This window comes from Homarus americanus, unplaced genomic scaffold (assembly GCF_018991925.1).
Source record: "Homarus americanus isolate GMGI-L3 unplaced genomic scaffold, GMGI_Hamer_2.0 scaffold14072, whole genome shotgun sequence".
Classification (NCBI taxonomy): Eukaryota; Metazoa; Arthropoda; class Malacostraca; order Decapoda; family Nephropidae; genus Homarus; species Homarus americanus.
In genome coordinates this window covers 244,018-259,076 of record NW_024754528.1, presented here as the reverse complement: position 1 = coordinate 259,076, position 15,059 = coordinate 244,018, and the positions used below count along the sequence as shown (strand labels likewise).

The 15,059-nt window shown below is 43.3% G+C and overlaps 1 protein-coding gene across 2 annotated transcripts in view; it reads left to right on the top strand.

Moving 5' to 3' along the window:
- Nucleotides 1–256: 256 nt before the first annotated feature.
- LOC121855827 (heparan sulfate glucosamine 3-O-sulfotransferase 6-like) overlaps nt 257–15,059 on the top strand; it is a 66,635-nt gene continuing 51,832 nt past the window's right edge. For both annotated transcript variants that reach the window (XM_042350975.1, XM_042350974.1), the window contains exon 1: nt 257–943. The gene's annotated coding sequence lies outside the window, so the exon portion shown is untranslated. The remainder of the gene's footprint in view (nt 944–15,059) is intronic.

Here is a 15,059-nt window from a genome sequence, read left to right as displayed (position 1 = left end):
TTATCGCTTCCCTCACGGCTCTCCCACGATTGCAACTACAACTTCTCTTTAATCTCTAATGAGTCGGGCTTAGGGGAGCGTGAGTGTTGCAAGGCAGGCAGGCAGGCAGGCTGGGGTTGTAGGCGGAGAGAGAGTAGGGGGGATAGTTCGGGGGAGGGGGATATAGTAGGCGGGAAGGGATATGAGGGAAGGAGGGTGGTATGCGAGGAGGGCGCCTGCGCGGAGTGAGTGGTGTTGCGTGAGGCAGCGTTACCAGAGCTGGCACACCATGTAAACACAGGGTGGGGAGCGGGCTAACACAGTGACCCGGACCCTCTGCTGGTGACCACTACTCAGGTTAGCTCTGCGCCGGGACTCCACTAGCTCTCTACCTCTCTGTAGCCACTACTCCCCTCCACCCTACCCTCGCGCCCCCTACACACCTCTGTTGTGGGGTGTACCCAGTGTACCGTGTGTCAGGGAACTGTGGTGTGTGTACAAGTGTAAAGTGAGGCGAGGAGGAGGTTATATGAAGCGTGGAGGTCGTATTAGGGCAAGTTATCACAGGCTGAGGCATTGATCTGACTGGCCCATTGCCTGTTGCTGGAGGTTATCGGGGCCAGCCAACACGCTCACTGTTTCAACAAGTTGATACCCCGTCTCCTGCCTCCAACATCCTCCTCGACACAGAAAACTCGGGAAATAAAGACAGACTAAAAAGTGAAGTGTTATAACAGATAGTATCTCGCATCATGCTCTAGGAGTAATAATCATACGCTCTAATAACATGTACAATGAAGAACCATCCTGATAGCCTCTCTCATTACTAAGACTCGTACGATCTAACTTTTAACAATAAGAAGAAGAGCAGCACCATTCTCAACAACTTTTACCACTACCTGCAACAAGTCGGGATAACGGAACATTCATCAGCGGTGACGAACCAGCCGCAACACACACACAGGTGAGTGTCATATTTCACACACACAGGTGAGTGTGTGAATAAAGAACCAGGTATACACGTGCGGGGGGCGCCGGTGTCAGGCCAGGAGGTAAGGGCCACCACCACGCCTACCTCATACTAACACACATTATGTTCCCCCGCCTCTGCCCCTCTCAGTTACCTTCAACAGTACAAGACCCGAGGGTGGTAATGTTACATGATGAAAAGTAAGCCAATTATTAACGACGGCATGGTGGTGTCAGGGATGGTGGTGTTAGGGATGGTGGTGTCAGGGATGGTGGTGTCAGGGATGGTGGTGTCAGGGATGGTGGTGTCAGGGATGGTGGTGTCAGGGATGGTTGGTGTTAATGGAAGGTTGGTGGTGTTAATGGATGGTTGGTGTTAATGGAAGGTTGGTGGTGTTAATGGAAGGTTGGTGGTGTTAATGGAAGGTTGGTGAGTGTTAATGGATGGTTGGTGTTAATGGAAGGTTGGTGGGTGTTAATGGATGGTTGGTGTTAATGGATGGAGAATTGGTGTCAATGGATGGTTGGTGGTGTCAATGGATGGTTGGTGGCGTTAATGGATGGTGCAGGTGGGCTAATGGAAGGTTGGTGGTGTTAATGGAAGTTGGTGGTATCAATGGAAGGTTAATTGGTGGTGTCAATGTATGGTTGGTGTTAATGGAAGGAGTTGGTGGTGTTAATGGAAGGTTGGTGTGAGTAATGGAGGGTTGGTGGTGTCAATGGATGGAAGTGTTAATGGATGGAGAATTGGAGTGTTAATGTGGATGGTTGGTGGTGTTAATGGATGGTGGGTGTTAATGGATGGTTGGTGGTGTTAATGGAAGGTTGGTGGCGTTAATGGATGGTGGGTGTTAATGGATGGTTGGTGGTGGTGTCAATGGATGGTTGGTGAGGTGTCAATGGATGGTTGGTGGCGTTAATGGATGGTGGGTGTTAATGGAAGGTTGGTGGTGTTAATGGAAGGTTAGCTGGTGGTGTCAATGGAAGGTTAATTGGTGTCAATGTATGGTTGGTGTTAATGTGGAAGGTTGGTGGTGTTAATGGAAGGTTAGTGGGTATTAATGGAGGGTTAATTGGTGTCAATGATGGATGGTTGGTGGTGTTAATGGAAGGTTGAGTGGAGTATCAATGGAAGGTTGGTGGTGTCAATGTATGGTTGGTGTTAATGGAAGGTTGGTGGTGTTAATGGATGGTTGGGTGTTAATGGATGGTTGGTGGTGTTAATGGATGGTAGGTGTTAATGGATGGGGAATTGGTGTTAATGGATGGTGGGTGTTAATGGATGGTTGGTGTTAATGGAAGGTTGGTGGTGTCAATGGAGGGTTGGTGGTGTCAATGGAGGGATGGTTGGTGTTAATGGAGGGTTGGTGGTGTCAGAGAATAGATTGTGGTGTCAGGGGATGGATAGTGGTGTCAGGGGCTGGATAGTGGTGTCAGGGGATGGATAGTGGTGTCAGGGGATGGATAGTGGTGTGAGAGGATGGATAGTGGTGTGAGAGGATGGATAGTGTTGTTAGGGGATGGATAGTGGTGTGGGATGGTGGTGTGGGGGGATGGATGAGTGGTGGAGGATGGATAGTGGTGTGAGAGGATGGATAGTGGTGTGAGAGGATGGATAGTGGTGTGGAGGATAGTGGTGTTAGGGGATGATGGTGGTGGGGGGATGGATAGTGGTGTCAGGGGATGGATAGTGGTTTGGGGGATGGATGGTGTGTTAGGGATGGATAGTGGGATAGGGGATGGATAGTGTGTGGAGGATGGATGGTTAGTGGTGTGAGAGGATGGATAGTGGTGTGGGGATGGATCAATGAGATGGGATGGTGTTGGAGGGATGGATGAGTGGTGTTGGGGGATGGATGTGGTGGGGATGGATGGATAGTGGTGTTGGGGATGGATAGTGGTGTCAGAGGATGGATGGTGGGGTGTAGGGGGATGGATGTGGTGTGAGAGGATGGATAGTGGTGTGATGGATGGATGTTGGGGATGGATGAGTGTTGGGGGATGGATAGTGGTGTAGAGAGGGTGGATGTGGTGAGGATGGATAGTGGTGTGGATGGGTGGTGTGAGAGGATGGATGGATGGTGGTGTTAGGGGATGGATAGTGGTGTGGGAGGAGAGGTGGATGGTGGTGTGAGAGGATGGATGGTGGTGTGAGGAGGATGGATGGTGGTGTTGGGGGATGGATGGTGGTGTTGGGGATGGATAGTGTTGTTGGGGATGGATAGTGTTGTTGGGGATGGATGGTGGTGGGGGATGGATGGATGTGGGGGATGGATGGTGTGAGGGGATGGATGTGGTGTTGGGGATGGATAGTGGTGTCAGAGGATGGTGGTGAGAGGATGGATAGTGGTGTTGGGGGATGGATGGTGTTGTTAGGGGATGGATGGTGGTGTTGGGATGGATAGTGGTGTTAGAGGGATGGAGATGGATGGTGGTGTGAGAGGATGGATGGTGGTGTCAGGGATGGATGAGTGGTGTGGGGGGATGGTGGTGTGGAGGATGGATGGTGGTGTTGGGGGATGGATAGTGGTGTTAGGGGATGGATAGTGGTGTCAGAGGATGGATAGTGGTGTTGGGGGATGGATAGTGTTGTTGGGGATGGATGGTGGTGTTGGGGGATGGATGATGGTGTCAGAGGATGGATAGTGGTGTGAGAGGATGGATGGTGGTGTTAGGGGATGATAGTGTTGTTGGGGATGGATGGTGGTGTTGGGGGATGGATAGTGTGTGAGGAGGATGGTGGTGTTGGGGGATGATAGGGGATGTAATAAGGTGTTGTTGGGGGATGGATGGTGGTGTTGGGGGATGGATGGTGTTGTTGGATGGGTGAGGGTGTTGGGGGATGGATGGAGGGGAGTGTAGTGGATGGTGAGAGGGATGGATAGGTGTGGAGTGGTGTGAGAGGATGGATGGTGGGTGTGGATGGTGGTGAGGGGATGATGAGTGGTGTGGCAGGGATGGATGGTGGTGTGGGGAGGGATAGGGGATGGATAGGGGTGTTGGGGGATGGATAGTGGTGTCAGAGGATGGATAGTGGTGTTAGGGGATGGGGGATGGATAGTGTTGGGGGATGGATCAGAGTGTTGTTAGGGGATGGATAGTGGTGTTAGGGGATGGATAGTGGTGTGAGAGGATGGATAGTGGTGTGAGAGGATGGATAGTGGTGTGAGAGGATGGATAGTGGTGTGAGAGGATGGATAGCGGTGTGAGAGGATGGATAGTGGTGTGAGAGGATGGATAGTGGTGTTAGGGGATGCAAACACCATTACTAGAATAAAAAAAACTGCAGAAAGTGTTTTTCACATCTGTTGCCGTTTTCTTTAGTCTTCCCTTCATCTGTTGCCGTTTTCTTTAGTCTTCCCTTCATCTGTTGCCGTTTTCTTTAGTCTTCCCTTCATCTGTTGCCGTTTTCTTTAGTCTTCCCTTCATCTGTTATCGTTTTCTTTAGTCTTCCCTTCATCTGTTGCCGTTTTCTTTAGTCTTCCCTTCACCTGTTATCGTTTTCTTTAGTCTTTCCTTCATCTGTTGCCGTTTTCTTTAGTCTTCCCTTCACCTGTTATCGTTTTCTTTAAAGTCTTTCCTCATTATGATTAAGCTCCACAAATTACCGTCTTCTCTTTAGATCTCTGACTCCCTGATTGGTTGCCGGAAGGGTCATTGCTGCCTAATCGGTGAATTTATTACCATATAATTTCATGAATATTCGAATCAGTTGTAAGATTGCCTGGTGGGTAAACAGAATCCGTGCACGTGATTAGTTCATTAGTTAGAGGGGGCGGGACTGTAGATAACTCAGCATTGCGTATTAAAGAATAAGAAGAAAAAACTAGATAATAGATTAATAGATACCAATAGAATATACACCCATATATAAATTACAGTCTGGTTTGTATACTATAATCACAGACCAACACAGTTAACAGTCAGTCACCATCTTGTGGACAGTCGGAAAAATCCCTTCCCAAAACACCTCACCCACGGCAGCACAGTGATATAAGGAGGCTACTGCTGAGAACAAGAAGTGTGGGAGGCATATCAGTGGGTGTAAAGTGGGCAAAGTTAGTCGATAATGATGAAGTGATGGCCATTATCGTGACACATTGTTCAAGTCCCACACAAGGGTTTGATCACTGTGTGTGTGTGTGTGTGTGTACGAGACGCCCCACATACCTCTCCTCTTATCTTTCTCTTCCCTCTTTATCTCATTCTTCTTCTTCTTGGACACACATACACAAGAACCTGATTAGTGTGTGGACCAGATACTAAACACGTTCTTCTTCTCCTCCTCCACGTTCTTCTTCTCCTCCTCCACGTTCTTCTTCTTCTCCTCCACCTTCTTCTTCTTCTCCTCCATCTCCTCCGTCTTCTTCTCCTCTTCTCCTCTTCCCTTCTTCGTCTTAACCACACCCTCTTAATTCCTCCTTAATTTAATTCTCTTTCTTGATTACGAGAATTTTGTGAATGAAGGTTATAACCCTTGAGTACTCTAACAGTTGTGAGTTATAACCCTTGAGTACTATAACAGTTGTGAGTTATAACCCTTGAGTACTATAACAGTTGTGAGTTATAACCCTTGAGTACTATAACAGTTGTGAGTTATAACCCCTGAGTACTATAACAGTTGTGAGTTATAACCCTTGAGTACTATAACAGTTGTGGGTGAGTTATAACCCTTGAGTACTATAACAGTTGTGGGTGAGTTATAACCCCTGAGTACTATAACAGTTGTGGGTGAGTTATAACCCTTGAGTACGTGGGCTGTTTATATATTTTTTTCCCAGGTGTAGTTAAGAATACTTGGGGCGTTTCGTTGTTTATACTATAATTCATAACGTTCTGTTTTTTTATAGACGTTTGGATTTTGTTTTTTTATAGACGTTCTGCTTATTTTTTTGCTCCGTATTTTACACCATGTACTTATCGTTCTTCAAGTACTCTGAATGTGTGTGTGAGTGTGTGTGTGTGTGTGAGTGTGAGTGTGTGTGTGTGTGTGTGTGTTATTTATTCATTCGTGGCGGTCTAACTCCCTCACTGTTTACCATTGTTTGTATACCAACACTGTCTAGGTAAATGCACTGGGCTGTATACCTGCATCGTCTATATACTTACTGTACTGATATTGTAAATGTGTATTATGATTTACGGAATGTCTATCTATCTATCTATATATCTAGATGTGTAAAGTAACCCTAAAGAAAGAAAGAAAATAACAGTGATGATAATAAAAGATAAGGTTAGGTTAGGTTAGGTTAGGTTAGGTCAGTGCAGATCTCCATTGCGAGTCACAAACACCACTTCACCAGATGATGATGATGATGGTAATGGTGATACAGTCCTCAAACGTGAACAAAATACTAAATTCCTCGGAGTTATTGTTGTTGAGAAACTTAGCTGGAGTAACCACATACAAGCTATTCACAATTAAGTTAATAAACAGTGCAGTATCATGCATCACACTCGACAGTCAATCACTCTCACAGCAATGAAAGAAATCTATCATGATCTTGTTTACCAACACCTGATACACTGTCACACACTATGGGGTGGGGGGGGGGGGCTCTGGCTCTTCCAAAACACAACCCCTGATTACTGTACAGAAGAGAGTTGTGCGGACCATGACCTACATGAAAAACTGATCACACTAACGAACAATTTGCTAGGTTGAAAGTTTTAAAATTCGAGGATATTAACACCTACTGCTGTGCCCTCTTTGTTTACAAATCTATCAATCACTTGCTTGACAATAATTATTTCTAGTTCCGGAATAATCAGAGATACAACTTAAGGCACCCAGAGCTACTAAGACCACCCCCCATGCGCTCCTCTCAGTCCCAGACCTCCATAAAATATCACTGTGTGAAGGTGTGGAACAACTTACCCCCACCCATCCCAGCAAAGACTACGCTCCCTTCCTTTAAATCATCTCTTAAAAAATATCTATTGTCTAAGTATTAATATTTCTTGTAACTCCTACTATATTTACAGTACCTGCTTTTATTGCACCATCAAAACCGTTTTATCGGAAATTTTACTCATGTTTTTCAATTCCACTATAATTTATGTATATATAAATAAATAAAAAATAAACAAAATAATAATAATAATAATAAATAAATAAAACTAAATAAATATCGAAATGGTAACATTATGAGATGTTCTTATTACCACCATGCTATTGTACTATTCCAGATGATACTAAATGTTACATAATACTTCCTTGAGATAAATGTATAGTATATATCAGGTGCAGCTCAGGTTCTCAACTGGCTCACCCATGTTAATATTGTTATTATTATCCACTCTGTATCTGTGTTTTTCTGGCTAAATAAACTGTTTCAATATCAATGATGATGATGATGATGATGACGATGATGATGATGATGATGATGGCGATGATGATAATAATGATGATGATAATAATGATGATAATGATAATGAAGATGATAATGACGATGATAATAATAGTGATGATAATGACGATGATAATAATGATGATGATAATGACGATGATAATAATGATGATGATATTAATGATAATAATAATACACTTAACATTTCATAATAGTTTTCCCTTTTTTATCCAGATATCACCCGAGTTTTTTGTTTGTCCTTGGGGCGAATATTTAAGAGGCCAAGTTGAGAGGGTTTTGCATATCGTAATAACAGAGTTGACTTCAGGAGGTTGGGTGTAGGAACTGAAAGCCTTGGTTGATGGCTGTCAGCGAGTCTTTAAGCACTGACAGACCTAATGGGATATAGTCACTCCCTCTTTCGTGGCACCTCCTCCAACACTTCATTCACTCCTCCTCTACCCGTCACTCCCTCCGCCTTGTCATTCACTATTTACACAATATAGTCCACATTCATCAGCTACTCTGTACATTCTTTTACATTTTATTCACAACATTTACTCGACAACAGCTTATTACTTGCAAAACTTTCACTATAATCTCACCCCCTTTCTTCCACGAGGGTCCTGTGTCATATGTCCTCCGTTTATCTGTCTCTGTTTATCAATTCATCTGTCTATCTCTCTCTCTCCGTTTTATGCTTCAATAATTATGTGGGGAGAATAATGCGTATGACAAGGAAGAGGAGGAGGAAGAGGAAGAGAAGGAGGAGGGGGAAGAAGAAGAAGCAGCGGAGGAGGAAGAGTAATATCTACAGTACCATTGTTTATCATGGCAGAATACAGTGACCCCTCGCGTGTTGAGTCAGTCGTGTTTTGCATTACCTAACATCAAACTTTTTCACTAGATTCAAAAGTTACCTCACCTGTACCTACCTGCCTATCTTAACTACTTCTCCCAGAGTTTCACCGTCACAACATTGTTTCACTAACCTTCCCCACCTTATGTTCGCTAAACTGAAGATGCCCAGGAAAAAAAATAATGTTGCAACGGAAAGATTTAAAGAGTTTCCAAGGCGTTTTCCTCAGAGTTTTGTACCATCTGTCTGTCTGTCTGTCTGTCTGTCTGTCACTGCTCGTAGTTTTACATCCAGTGGTTTGAGCAAAATAAAAATTAGAGTATTTTTCTTTTGATTTTAATACTTATAACACGGCTGCAGGTATAACATCAATTGCTTATTTGGTCTCGCGATTTAACCATTCCTTTACACTGATCTTTTCACACTTGAGGAAAATGTTACAAATAATACAAATAATTGTTAAATTTCGGGTGTGTTATACGCAGGATGAGGTGTAGGGTATGACAGACGCCTGGCGGGAAGGAAACACAAGCAAATCAGACTTGTTATCATCGAGTGAGTGGGCGAGTGTGCCTGAGGTTACACTGTCCACGTTCATCTGTTACGTCAGTGAGTGGAAGGTCCCCTATACTGTCACGTGTCCCCAGGCCTGTCTGTAGGGGGAATGACCTGGACGGGGTGATGATGACTGCTGGGGACCTGTAGGAGGAGGTCTCAGGACATGGTGGGATGTGATGAGGAACGGAGAATCAGGTCATCCATAACGTTTACATGTATAAGAACATAACAACATAACAACATAACAACATAACAACAGAAGAACATAAGAATGGAGGAACGTGTAGGGGAACTATTGACCCATACTGGACAGCCCCGTTTACACCCAACCCCTATCGCTCATATATCCATCCAACCTGTGTTTGAAGCTATCCAGCCTACTCGAGTTAATGACGATGTTTGGTAACTTGTTCCACTCATCCACTACTCTATTTCCAAACCAGTGTTCACCTATTTCGCGCCTAAATCTATATTTGTCTAATTTAAAACCATTGTTACGAGTTCGCTCCTGGTTGGATAATTTAAGTACCTTTGTAATGTCCCCTTTGTTTAGCCCTGACTTCCATTTATACACCACTATCATATCGCCCCTCACTCTACGTCTCTCGAGGGAGTGCAAATTAAGATGCTTTAACCTGTCTCTGTGTTCAAGGTTCTTAATGCCCGGGATTAGTCTTGTCATTCTCCTCTGAATTCTTTCCGAGGATTCTATATCCATTCTGTAGCACGGTGACCAGAATTGAACTGTGTAATCCTAGTGAGGTCTCACAAGAGCAAGATATAGTTTTAGGATGACCTCGCTAGTCTTGTAACTAACACTCCTTTATATGAACCCAAGTACTTTATTAGCCTTGTTTCGAGTAAATACACATTGTTTACTTGTGTGTGTGTGTAATGTTCTGTAGTGCGGAAAAATCAGGGACAGATATTCTTTGTAATGGCGCCTCACATCACCATCAACTACGAAGGTAATGGTGCAATGTTCGGCTCCCCTGAAGTCTTTAGGTTCTGTGGGTTGATGACCGCTCTCCCACCTTTCTCACTTTAATGAATCTGATAATAGAGATGGTTGAGGAAGGGCCGCTGCTGTATCGTCTCTCTGGTTGATTATATAGCGAAGAGATCTACAGTGACACTCGACCACGGCAGCGAGGGTGTGTTAGATGACTCAATGGGGAGGAGGGGAAGTGTCGAGTATCCCCAAGTGTTGATGTACAAGTTAGTGGAGGAGGTGGATGTTTTGAGCGTGTGTGGGTCTTCGATAACGGTTAACATCGGATAAAGGTTTAGGTCAGAGGTCATCTGGAAAAGTGAAGATCAGAGGTCATCAGGGAAGGTCAAGGTTACTGGTTATCAGGGAAGGTCAAAGTCAGAGGTCGTCTGGAAAGGTCAAAGGTCAGCACCAACACATCCTGTCCTATTTCCATCAAAGGGATAAACTCTCTCAATTAAAGGGTTAAACTATTTTCATCAAAGGGTTAAACTATCATCAAAGGGTTAAACTATCATCATCAAAGGGTTAAACTATTATCAAAGGGTTAAACTATCATCAAAGAGTTAAACCATTACCAAAGGGTTGAACCATTACCAAAGGGTTAAACCATTACCAAAGGGTTAAACTATCATCAAAGGGTTAAACTACCAGCGGTTATAACCTTATTAACCTGACATGCACCAAGATCTGCTCGATGACTGACAGGAGGAATTGTAATGCTCTATAGCGTGAGGTGGTGCCGAGGGAACGATACTTAAAGCATTGTAGAAGAGCCTTGCCAGACCATGAGAGGAACTCCATGGTGCACGCGAGCAACAGGTCAGTAACTCCTGGGCTAAACTATATCCTGTAACGTGTTTAAATCATGGTCCATAAAGGGTTAAATCGTAGTTTTTAAAGGGTTAAATAATAGTTTTTAAAGGGTTAAACCATCGTTCTTATAGGGTTCACCACGTGGAATGGGCCCATTGAGTCCTATTAAGGCTTGTTTGGTACCCATTATAGCTTGGGGCTTATGTGATGCCAGTATATTGTTATAAATATTTGTGTACCTGTACTTGTCCTTGAAATCTGTATACCTGTACTTGTCCTTGAAATCTGTGTACCTGTACTTGTCTCTAAAATCTGGTTACCTGTACTTGTATCTTAAATCGGTGTACCTGTTATTGCATCAGTACCAACACCTGTCACCTCGGAACTTACACGGGGAAAATAACTACATGTGGCACCAGGACGTTGAAGGGTGACGCTCTCCTTGGCAACACTGTTCATTGTGTAACAGAACTCCACTTGAGTGAGATAAATCTATTCACTTTACGACGAGTTTTAAGTTCTATAAGTCTTCTACGATTTCAGGTCTCTCATGGGCTGGCAATGAGAAGGATATATTACTTGAGGTTATGATAACTAATCTCATGAGTAAGATAACCCAATAGAATGATAACTCCTGTGAATACGTTAACGCGTACGATAACCTGTGTGATTACGTTAACTTATTCCACGTGTACGATAACCTGAGTGATTACGATAACTTATTCCACGCGTACGATAATGCTTTGAAATCAATAACAGCCCGTCTGGTTCTATGTCTAAAGTGACATTAAAAGAAATGTGATAACTGCCAATGAGAACAACTGTCGTATCGAATTTGTGTGGATTCCGTCCCATGTTGGAATCAGGTATCATGACCGTGCTGATAGACTGGCCAATGAGGCATGTAAGAAAGAAAATGTTGACCGTGACCTTGGTCTGTCCAATGCTGAAATTAAAAACATTCAAGTCAGAATCATGAACTCTGATCTAGAAGAAGTGAGAAATGCAGAGAGACCTGACAGTTGTAGCATTAGTAAATATGACAACACTCTTGTGACGAGAGGTACCGGTATGGCCAGCATAAGGACAGAACCAGACAATGTGATGTAGTCGTGGCCAGAATTAGGCTAGGATACAGACACATCTGGCAAGTTAGTGACGCCGTACCCATACCGGAACACTCAGCATGTAAACTTTGTGATAAACCTTTAAAGCATACACTTGAACACTATATTATTGAATGTGACACTGTCAAAGACTTCAGGCCACCTGGCTTATTGTATAATGAACTTTGTAATTACTACATTGAATCAGGGGTGCTTGAGGACATTCTTGCTGTTTATCCCAAATTTGCTGCTAGCCCACACTGATTAGTCCTCAAATAGAATATGATGTCCAATGTATATGAACCACTGTCCTGTGTGGCAGCGAACAGTGACATCACCCACATGACTCTGACCTATATATATACTGTTAATGAATGTTATGTATTTCTTTGTGTATGAACCTCTGTCCTGTGTGGCAGTGAGAAGTTTGAATTGAATTGAAACAGTTTATTTAGCCAGAAAAAACACAGAGTGGATAATAATAACAATATTAACATGGCTGAGCCAGTTGAGAACCTGAGCTCTCTTTTAGGTGCCTGATATATACTATACATTTATCTCAAGGAAGTATTATGTAACATCTGGAATAGTACAATAGCATGGTGGTAATAAGAACATCTCATAATGTTACCACGATTATTACTTCAATATTTATTAATTTTATTTATTCATTATTATTATTTTTTTAGTTTATTTTTTTTAATTATATTATAAGTATATACATAAATTACAGTGGAATTTAAAAACATAAGTATAATGGGGGAGCAGTACAACATGGGTTGTACAGTAATAAGGTTGAACAAGAGGACAGAGCTGTCAGGATTATGTCTAGTTGGCAATTATGTTTATTGCAATGGTAATTTCTTATCTATTTACATGATAAAACGGTTTTGATGGTACAATAAAAGCAGGTACTGTAAATATAGTAGGTGTTACAATAAATATTAATACTTAGACAATAGATATTTCTTAAGAGATGATTTAAAGGAAGGGAGCGTAGTCTTTGCTGGGATGGGTGGGGGTAAGTTGTTCCACACCTTCACACCGTGATATTTTATGGAGGTCTGGGACTGAGCACATGGGGGGTGGTCTTAGTAGCTCTGGGTGCCTTAAGTTGTATCTCTGATTATTCCGGAGCTGGAAATAATTATTATCAAGCAAGTGATTGACAGATTTATAAACAAAGAGGGCACAGCAGTAGGTGTTAATATCCTCGAATTTTAACATTTTCAATTTAGCAAATTTTTCGTTTATGTGATATGTTTTTTCAAGTAGGTCATTGTCTGTACAACTCTCTTTTGTGCAGTAACCAGGGATTGTGTTTTTGAAGACCTGACTGAATTACTCACAATAGGCAAACTGTACTCCAAGCTTTGTCAATAAATTTGTTAAACTAAACTACGATAACCTCTCTATCATAAACCACAAATATGATAACTTACCCCATAATTACGATAACCCATAAGTATGATAACTTTACCCATGAATACACTGGCTTTACCCATTAATACCAAAACCCATAAGTATCTTAACTTTACTCATGAGTACGAAAAACTTTTACCCATGAGTACAATAACTTTATATAGAAAGTAAGATGAACAATGAGTACCATATCTTCACACCATGAAATACTACACTGTATAATGAACAATACATACGATATCTATAACCAAGAGTACAATAACATTACCCATGAGTACAATGAACCATGAATACAATGATTAACGAAAAAAAACAAAACATTAACTCTAGCCATGAATACGATGATTACTGGTACTCTGCAAGGGCTTGTGGACTCATGGTAGGGTTAAGAAACGTACAGCGAACTCGACAGTAAGTAGCTTGATTGGGGTAGTTAAAACCTTCCTGAGACTGGTGGACTGGCCAGCTGCACCACAAGAACAGCGGATGCAGCTGCAGTAGTAACAGTCAACAGTGAGAACACAAGCAATGGAAGTAGTTATTGCAGCAACAGTAGAGTGAGTTACAGCAACAGTAGAGGGAGTTACAGCAACAGTAGAGGGAGTTACAGCAACAGTAGAGAGTTACAGCAACAGTAGAGGGAGTTACAGCAACAGTAGAGGGAGTTACAGCAGCAGTAGAGGGAGTTACAGCAACAGTAGAGGGAGTTACAGCAACAGTAGAGAGTTACAGCAACAGTAGAGGGAGTTACAGCAACAGTAGAGGGAGTTACAGCAGCAGTAGAGTGAGTTACAGCAACAGTAGAGGGAGTTACAGCAACAGTAGAGGGAGTTACAGCAACAGTAGAGGGAGTTACAGCAATACAGCAGCATCAGACAGCCTACTGCCCACAGCCTGTTGTGGGCGGTGACCTTTGATGCCCGATTGTAATGAATCACACACCCAAACGCCTACACACATACACCCCGCGACACACACACACTTACTTGCTTATGGTGTTCTCTCGTTACAAGGGTCGTGGTTGGTGTAGTGTGTTACGAGTGTAGACGAGGATGAGTTGCCGCTGTTGATGAATGTAACACTGATGGTGGTTGTCTAGTCCCACACTTGAGGCACAACTCCGTCAGGTGGGAGTGGCTGGGCTTATGCCGCCTGGTGGTGCGCTCAGTCACGAGGTGTAGTACATCTGCCACACAGGTTGAGTGCAGCTGTTGCCTGGAGTTACCTGGTTCCCTTTAATTTGGTCCTTAAATCTCCTTGCAAGGATAACCTAGCCTTTTGGAGGTATCTTGTAGCTGCCTGTAAAGGACTTGTTACAGTAGGCGGTGTTGTGGCAGCCTGATGTGTTGTACCCATCGTAGCTGTTGTTTTGTTCAGTCATGGTCAAGCAAACGGGGAGTTTTAGTTGGCTTTATTGTCAAGGATTACATGTGATCCTCTCTCGGTGCCGGTCAGCTTATAACTGTCCTGCGTGGCCGGCAACTGGTACCACCCCTAACTCGGCTGACAGTGTCCGAACAACCCAGGCGGTAGTCCAGCAACTAACGGAAACAAATAACATAAAAATAAACATATCTCACATTTCAGAATGTAATTACACAATGCAATACAATATAAGCATAAGAGTACAACACAAAATATTCTCACAGCTTGTGTTGTCTAGACGCTGATGGCTTGAGTGTGCTCAAGGGTTCCCCGTGACGCCCAGGATTCGTGGAAGACGCCTTTGATGTACTTCCAGGCTCTTGATGTGTTACGGGAAGGGTGTCCATATCTCCCAGCCGCGGAGAAGGTCGACACACAAACAACTTGATAAACTGCTACTTTGGTGGGTAGTTTTAGGTCTTTATTTTCAAAGATCCGGGAGCCCAGTCTACCGATAGCAGCAGAAAAAAGTTAATTTGAGCCTGGACGTCGCTGTCGAGATGCTGAACTGTTGATGCATTTTACAGGGGCGTTTTCAGTGATGTGTTGGGTAAATCGGGAGAACACGATCCAGGCAAGGATTT